Here is a 9,247-nt window from a genome sequence, read left to right as displayed (position 1 = left end):
AAAAGAAGCCATTCCAAAATTAAATTAGTTTCAGACAAGTAGCTCAACCAAGCTCATGAAGCTAAACTAAAGTCTATAACTACTTTAATAGGATTGAATCTATTAAGACAATGTTAGATAGATGATGTATGGAATGAAAAAGAGGAAGTTCATGAACTCAACCGAAAACGCCCTTCCCATTTTTCATTCCATACACCTCTACCAAACATAGTACTCACAACATGCCGCCAAAATACAAATGAATAGGGTTAGGGTTAGGGTTCCAGTGGAGGCTCAGATTTGGTACTAGCAAGGGACCGGCCATCGAAAAGCAAGGTCGCCATGGATGGCTGCAATGGAATTGCCTCGCCACCGGCGAGCATTGCTTGACGGCGCCCGGTCCTTCGATTCCACACTCTGCAACCATCGTCACAGCCTCATCGGGATCAGAGAGAAAGAGAGCAAAAGATAAGAAAGATCCAAGAAATCACAAGGCTTATGCTAAACTGAAACTGCGTCTGAGAGACAAGGGATTTTGTAACATCATAGATAGATAGCACTTTCAGTATCAGAGTGTGGCTCAAGAACCCTAACCCTGCTTTTGCACGGGTGTAACTCCAACAGTTATATAGGCCTAAGGAAGGCCATTGTTTTCTCAATTATGCCCCTGGTGTGATAACTAGTTCTAGAAAGGCTCAAATCTTCTCACCTACTTGCCCGTCAAAAATGTTTAGATCACGATAAATATAATGTGTGCAATAATTTGATTAAGATTTTCATTCAATCCTACTCTGAATAAATTAGATCCATCTCAGTTTCTCCCACTTTGGTAAGTCCAAAGTATAACTCAGACTCTCAAACCCAATAATTCAAATGTATACGAGATCAAAATTTTAAATCCAAAATTATCTAGCACTATCCTTCAAATTTGTCATTAACATTGGAAATCCTTATGAAAACATACACAATTTCTGTCCTGCTATTTTTTGTATAACTAATAAATTATACTTAATCATTTTTCTCTTCATTTGTAGAATAATTAATTAATGAATCCATTTATAACAACACGCATTATTTTCCTGCGAAAAAATATGTTGGATACCTCCGTTGATAGGGAAATTTCCTATATTTCTAGTTTATGAACGCAGAAAATCACCGCATTTCTTTAAATTTTAAATTGAATAAAACGGCACCAATTTTACCGAAAAGAAAGTTTTGAAAGAAATTGTCTTTGTACTGCATTAATGCATCACATAAGCCTCAACAAACATATACACTGAAAACTGGAAAAGGTATCAAAAGATTATTAGCAGGTGAACACCCATGTGAAGTTCTGGAATAATAACAAAATATCTAATCCTTCTCAAGTAAAAGAAAGCTGCAAGTGAAATTTTCACTTATTAATATTGTAATTTTTTTTATTATGAAAGTAAAAGTGGTGATATATTTTAATATTGTAATTTTTTATGTTTTTTAAAAATGTAAAAATACCACAAATTGGAGAATTCGGACGGTGACTCTGAATTTCTGTAACTCTAAAAATCAAGACTCCGATTTTTCTTGTTAAATATTTCACATTTGAGTATAACACCCCCTAACAATCTACATTTAAAAAAACACCACTACCACTCCAATATTAAAAATAAAAAATTCTACAAAATACTCCGTAAGTAGTAACTTAAAATTGAATAATACAATTATCGGACTAGTTATTTCATCTAATTATCAGGCTAAACTAGGCCCATAAAATGTAGGATAAACGTCTATGCCTATAATATACATGACAGAATATGGATCCAAGAAACTTCAGGCCTTCATAGTCTAAACAAGCAAGTTGAAATCTTTTAAGGGGCCAATCTACTCTTTGCTCAAACCACGTGCGAAGCCACCTAACCTGAACAACCTAGTAAAACAAGTTAATAATCATAATCAATAAGAGACAGTAGCAAAATCCCAGTTGTTACAATTAAAGCTTACAGTTACCAAGTGGAAAAAAAGGAATCACAAAATTAGGGATTTCATGGAGTATAGATCAGGCGAAAAATAAAGAAAACTGGACCCCATATAACTTATTAATTAACACCGTGTTTGTTAGATGATGTATGGAACGAGGGAGGGAAGTAAAGGAACTCGGTGGAAAAAACCACCACCCACCGTTCCCATCTCTCGTTCCATACATCTCTACCAAACAGCGCGCCAACAGAGAGCATGGATCTAGGGTTTCGGTGAGGCTCAGATTTGGCTCAACAAAAGGATCGACCTTAGAAAAGCAACGTCATCCATGGATGGCTGCAACTGATTAGGTTACCACGCCACCGGCGAACGTTGCTTAACGGCGACCGATCCTTCGATTCCACACTCCGCAACCATCGTCACGGCCTCTTTGAGATCGGAGACTAGAGAGAGTGAAAGTAAGGAAACAGAAAAGCGTAGCGCTCATAATCAAAGGTACATAGATAGATATATAGATAGATATCGATAACCGGATTGAGAGAGAGAGAGAGAGAAAGAAAGACAGTAATTAATTTATTTATTTATTTTATTTCATTCCTTATGTACTCCATTTTGGAAGGTTTGAGAAGTTAGGGTTTTTTGAGAGCATCAACTAGACAGGGCCAATTCAGAGGCGGAGTGCGGTAGGCAAAAAACCCTAATCCTGCTCATCATATCCCAAACCTAAAGAATATATAGGGGATTCAACAAGTTATATTCCAATTATGCCCTTGGGCCTTGGGACTTTTGGGAGTCACACCACTTCATCGTACTTCTGTTTTTGTTGTCAAGTAAATGTGTTCCACTTAACCAAAACTACTTCTGAGTTCTGACAAAAACTTCTCAAACCTATTCGTGTATGTCGGCTTTTTTATTATTGACTACCAGGCTAAAAGTCCAACTAATATAGGAGGTGGTTGTGTTTGGGTAAGAGTGATCCAAAGAAGTCATAATCCAAAAAAAAAGCTAGATAAAATGAGCTATTGAGCTGGAGCTGCACCTTGAATAAGATCCATTGGAAGTTGGGAGTATGTTTTTTTCTTTGTTTTTGGACATTAGTTGGGAGTCTATTTGAATAAGATGTTGGAACCTTGATAAAGAAGAAGAAGATTGCGGAACGTAGTGCTGCTGTCCCGTTGTGTTCCTAGAAGGGGCCTGGAGCTTGTTTGGTTCGGGTTGGGCTTCCTAACCTGGACTTTGTCCAAAAATAATAGAGGGGAATCATTCGCATTTGTAACTATGTAATGCGCGACTATGTAGTAGCTAAACACAGGCGGATTAGTCAGGGAATCAAATCATCAATAGCATCCTCCAAGTTAACTTCTTTGATTGTTTTTTTTCTCGGTGGATTAGACAACTCCCAATTTTAAGTACACAATATATCGACATATTCCTCACATATTTATCATATTTTTTCCCTTAAATACATCCTCTAGAGTTTGAACTCTAGACTTTAGTGGTGGCCGATAAAGAGGGGGTGAAACGCCACCTAAACTAAAGCTCTTCAACAACTTTTTTAATTGTTTAGTGAAAAGATTTTATATTTTCACTAATTTTAATGAGTTTAATTTTAAAACATGTCTGTCAAGAAAATTAAAAATTGTAACACGGGTGTAATACACTATCAATAAGGCCAATGCTACCATGCTGAAGTGAAAAAATTTCAACATGTATTGAAATGAGGTGGATACCTCTTATGAAGGACGCGTAGTCGTGTTGATATGATAGAAGGAGACACGGACTGACTGGCATTAATAGGACGCAGAAATTTGTCCAGTGTTATGAAGCAATTAGATGAAAAACTATGTTTAAATTAACTGCTTAATCATTCTCTTAATTTTGGAAAGAGTTAGGTTGGTATTTATTTATGCAGTTAGGCTTTTTTTGCTAAATCCATGAATTGGACTGATATTGTATGGGAATGATCCAAATTAACCCATAGTCATATATATAATAAATAACTTAGCTGTTCGAAAAAAAAAAGAGAAAAAGTTAGCTCATAAATTGTAGAGGGAAAAAACGACTTAGTTGATAAATTATTGTTTAATAATCAGTGGTTGCATTACATTGAAATAAATTAAATAATTTATTCTTCAAAATATTAATCTGTTAACAATGATTTATTTCAGTTAACCAAATAGTAACATTGTCAATCATTTAATCAAATAGGAACTAATTTATTTTATTTTTAAATCACAAAATCAATTTTTTTACAGTATTAAATTTTAAATAATTTAATTTATAGTCAATATTTTCAATATAACCTTAATATTCACCAATTTAATAAAGGAAAATTTTTTTTGATAATCAAATACGCATGACTAACAATATTAGCATATTACATGCTATCCCGTCCCAGCAATCAATGGAAACATAGGCTGTAGGTCCAGCATATGAATTTTGTTATGATGTGGGATGGGTTTTTTGGTTCGATTTTTCGGTAGTTAAAATTATGAGTTAAAGTTTTTGCGAGTTCGATGGAAAAGAAAAGTTTTGGTAAAAAAGCCCAATAATTATAAAAGTAGAAAACAAAAATACAATGGTAGTTGTTAGTAATTGGTTAATTTAGAAAGAAAAATATATAAGCAAACTCGAAAAAGTAAAATAAAAAAGAAAATATGTAACAAAAAAAACTTAGTTAGAAAAATTATGATTAGAATTTAGAATATTGTTCAGAGTCAGTGTAATTATGATAATTTGAAAATTGATAAGATTTAAGGATTGAAAAATTTAGAAAATGAGAACTTTTATATATTTAAAGTGGATTATTTTTGGAAAATAGTTTTTTTTTAATTTATAATTAAAAAATTCTTGTTAACTAGGAATGATAAAAAAGTAGCTACGTATTTTTAGAGACGATAACAATAGTTGTCATTGTTAAGTATGAGTTAATATTTTTTTAATTTATAATTAAAAAATTCTTGAAGAAGTCATGGTTGTTGTCGGTGTATTTTTGTGTATTCTTATATACTGTTTATATATTTATATATTATCTGGAGATGGTGATAATGTATTAAAAAGCGGAATTGAAAAAACTTATAACCGAGTTTGCCGCGGAGTTAGGCGAACTATATAAAATTTATAGAGTTTGCCGGAGATATGGCGAAGTTGCCAAATTTTATAGAGTTTGTTGGCGGTTCGGCGAAGTTGCTTAAATGCCAAGAAAAAAGAAAATCGTATTTAGAGAACTAAAGTTCATAAATCATGCTGGGAAAAATTATACCCTTTTTTTATTTAAAAAAAATCCCTTAGGATATGCATTTGATTAAGCAAAATGTAACGCTGAACACGAGACGCACCTCAAAAGTGATTTGTGATCATATTCCGCAAAGGCCGTTTCTACCGTGCTGTAGCCATTATATTTCAGCAGGTGATAAATTGAGCTAGCAGCATCTTCTAGTAGACGCGTATTGATAAACTCCGCACGTACGCCGTTCTCCTTTCCGGGCTAATTATGCATGAGACTGCATGTGGTGCTTCACACTCTTCATTGTGCTTGACGCCGTCAAACTGAGCACAAACAGGAGGGATGCTTGGTGCAGCTAGAGATTGTACTGGAGTGACAAATAGAGGCTGAAGAAGCTCCAGATGGAAAGTCCGAAGAGGATGGGAGGCAGAACGACCGACAGGCACACTTTAATCGGACCTACGGAGGTTACCATCATAGGAAGTAGCTGATGGATTAAGAGAAGTGTGTTCTCGTAAGCCATGTCGAAGGGGCAGCTGACCTCCGTGTACGCAGTACAAGAACGACGGACAAAGTACATGATGGTGGAGAAGGTTGGCCGGCTAAGAGAGCCTGTCCGAAAACACCTTATGCCGGTCTTCTGGACGGAGCAGACATTTTTTGGTGCAAAGAAGTTACGCCAGTTAATTTGGTTAGACGTGTTGTGTAAGAATTACCTTTATGTAACCTTCAATTCTAATATACGGTTTACTTCTGTCTAATTTGTATTTACTTGCAGTGATCAATTATGTGTGTTAAGATAATTATATTTTGATTTCACAATAGTTGCAATATTTACTCAGGTGTCTCTAAGTTTCAATATTCTCCAAACTAAGAGTCTTTCTCGTTCAGACGATTGGCCCATGAAAAAGGAGTCGAGCCCACTATTCTCCAACATTAGTGTCACGTTCTTGGCTTCCTAGTATCCCTCAAAGCACAGTTTGAGCGTTACTATCTGCCGCCGTAGAATTTTCGCCGTTAAACTCCGTCGCCATAGAAAATATGGTGCTGCTACATTTGTTTTTCCTGATTTTTTGGTTAATGTTGGAGTATTTTTCTTAATGGTTGCTGGTACGGTGTTGAATTTCTTAGAATTATAAAGTTGATTTTAAGAGATTACACTATACAATAACGCCAATAAGTATGACACGAAATTTAATTTATTTGACAATATGTACCAGATAAGATTTTTTAAAGGATTTAAACTTGAATTTTTGATGACCGAAGTTATAATTTTTTAGAAGTAATTTTTAGATAGTTTATTTAGTTGAAAATTTATTAAATGTACAAATTTAAAAAGGACTTCTTCATTTTTTATAATTGTATGTAATATATAAATAAACTGTTTGAATCCCAATTAAAGTATGGATAGACTAATAAATCGTAGAACTGCTCACTCTATCGGTTCATTTAGTGGTTCGATTTTTGCAACCTTGTATAAAAGGGATATTAAAATATGCTCATACATTGCGAATAAATTGAACGACAAAGTGTGTGTTTGGGTTAGAGTTGGTTAAACTGAAATTTGAAAAAAAAAGTGATTTTGTAAAATTGATTTTGAATAGAAGTGAGTTTGTGCCAACATAATTATGTTTGGCAATTCTATATTAAAATTGATTTTGATAAAATGAAATTGTTTGGATAATATTGGTTAATATCACTTTTAGATAAATAATTAGTTAATTACTAAAAAAATATAATATTATTTTTAAGTATATTTAATCTTTTTTTATACTTTTTTTAGTATATTTTTTATATAATATTTCTTATAAAACTATATATTAGTTTGTTATAATTTTTTGATTAAAAGCTAATATTTATTTATTAAATTGAAAATAACATATAAAATAATGTATTTTTTCAGTTTCTATGAATACTCTCAATAATCCTAACTTGTTTACTGTTTTGGATTCTAGCTTTTTACTAATTATGTTTTTATTTTTGTTTAGGATTAATTTCTTAATTGATTTATCAATTTCAATAGAAACAATAATACATAATATAACAAATTATAATAATAAACGATGAACATGAATTATAATAATAAATTTTAGAATGTCAAACAAAAAAAATATTGTATAATTTTTTTAATATTTTCAGTATTTCTTTATTTAAGAATATTATTATTATTATTATTATTATTATTATTATTGTTGTTGTTGTTGGGACTAAGCCCAGAGAGCAATATAGCATCCGAATCTATTTTTCTTTAACGAATAACACACCTTCAAAAAAAATTTTGGGTTTCAAATCAAATTGGCCCAAACATTTAACCACACTAATTAACATAATCTACTACCTAACTTATTAATCACTTTGACAACTTAAAGCTTGTTGTCTCTCTGCTTCCGTCAGATATGTTTTGTCCTGGAAAACATGTTTACACGCGTCCAATATCCATCCATTCCACCTTGTTTCAGCATGAAAAGAAAATTCTTCATTTCATCACCGTAGCACTGCCCCTATTAATAAATGAATCATGTTAATATGTTTTCAATAAGCATGATCTTCTAGTGATATCAAATAGACTGCTCCAAATTGATTCTTGACTTCGAATAATGACTAAATCATCTTAATCCTGCTAATTTGTCAAAGGGGAGTGCTAGAGGAATAATGATTATCTTGAACAACATGAACAATCACCAATCAAATACAAGTATACTACACCCTAATTTAATGCTATTCATTAAATTTACTCTTTTAACCATATTAATTCACATTGTTCACACATTGTTTAAGAATGTTATTAGTTACTTATACTTTTCCTTTGTCAAATATTGTAAATACAAAAACTACCTAATACTTAAAATCTTTTAAATTGTTTTAAGGATTTGGCTATGATGATAAAAATATAAAATGGTCTTTAAAAAACACTTTATGATGATTCTAAATGTGTGGCTGTGGTGCAATCGATACAAGTGAGTATGTGAATTTATATTCTCATCCAAAATTTATAATAATTACAAAAAGAGGCCTGAATCATTAATAAAAGCTTTTTTATTTGGATGTAATTAGTGAGGGATTAGGTGTATGGACTTTTCGCAATTTGGACTTTTAATGAAGCTCCATATAGAGAACTACATTTTCAGCTCTATATATAAAACTATATTAGAACCCGTAAAAAAAATTTTGTTACGTTAATACTTTATTTGTCACAAAGCAAAGCTTAAACAAGAAAAAAAAAATCATCAACAAAGTGTCATCTATTATAATAATAATAATTAATCTTTTATTATACACATTATTTCAGCAAAGCATTAATTTCAGCTAAAACATATAACAATTATTTAAGGGGTACGTTTTAGAATTTATTATGTTTAAAATAGAGTAAAGCATCGCTTTTTTTCTCAACGTTTGAGCTAAATTTTAAAATTGTCCCTAACGTTTCAAAATTGACACAGGACAAAATTGAGACAATTTTGAAACGTTAGAGACTTAAATAGGACGAAATGTTAGATACAAAAACGATATATAAAAATAAATTTTAATTTTATCTTTCAATAATATCAATTTTTTACTGTACATAGTATTCAATTATTTTTTAATCATATCTAAGTAAATTATACTTAATCGTATTACTTTCATGCTAAGTAAATTAATTTTTTTATAATTTTACTCTTAAAATTTTTTAGTTATTATAAAATTTTTGTATAATAACTAATACATAAACTTGCAAAAAAAATTATATATATACAATAAAATTTATGTACTAATCATTCTACAAACATTTCTTATAAAATCAAAAGGTTTAATTTTTTCATTTTTACATATATTAAAAATTTAAATGCTAGACTATATTTACTTAATTAATAGAATTGTACCAATAATAATTAAATCAATTAAATAATAATACTATATTTTTATTATTTGTTTTAATTATGGCATATGTAGTTACTAAAATTTGTGCACTATTTGTGACTTATCAATATATATAAACTACATTGTTCGTACATAATAGTTTTAAATTTGATATTTCCTTTTGTTAATAATTTTGTCAAAAAATTTAAATTAATTATTGTTCATACCCTAACTCAACACTAGGGTCCAAGT

General features: G+C 31.1%; 1 long non-coding RNA gene across 1 annotated transcript; it reads right to left on the bottom strand.

Annotated features, from left to right (window-relative positions):
• Window positions 1-1,586: 1,586 nt before the first annotated feature.
• LOC127744809 (uncharacterized) lies at window positions 1,587-2,703 on the bottom strand. The gene is made up of 2 exons (XR_008005899.1): window positions 2,240-2,703; window positions 1,587-1,882 (listed from the first exon to the last, which is right to left on the bottom strand). It is a non-coding gene; the product is annotated as an uncharacterized LOC127744809 (long non-coding RNA).
• Between the last annotated feature and the right edge of the window lie 6,544 nt (window positions 2,704-9,247).

This window comes from Arachis duranensis, chromosome 1, assembly GCF_000817695.3.
Source record: "Arachis duranensis cultivar V14167 chromosome 1, aradu.V14167.gnm2.J7QH, whole genome shotgun sequence".
Taxonomy (NCBI): domain Eukaryota; kingdom Viridiplantae; phylum Streptophyta; class Magnoliopsida; order Fabales; family Fabaceae; genus Arachis; species Arachis duranensis.
Note: the sequence above shows the minus strand (reverse complement) of the source record. Positions and strands in the feature narration are given on the sequence as shown.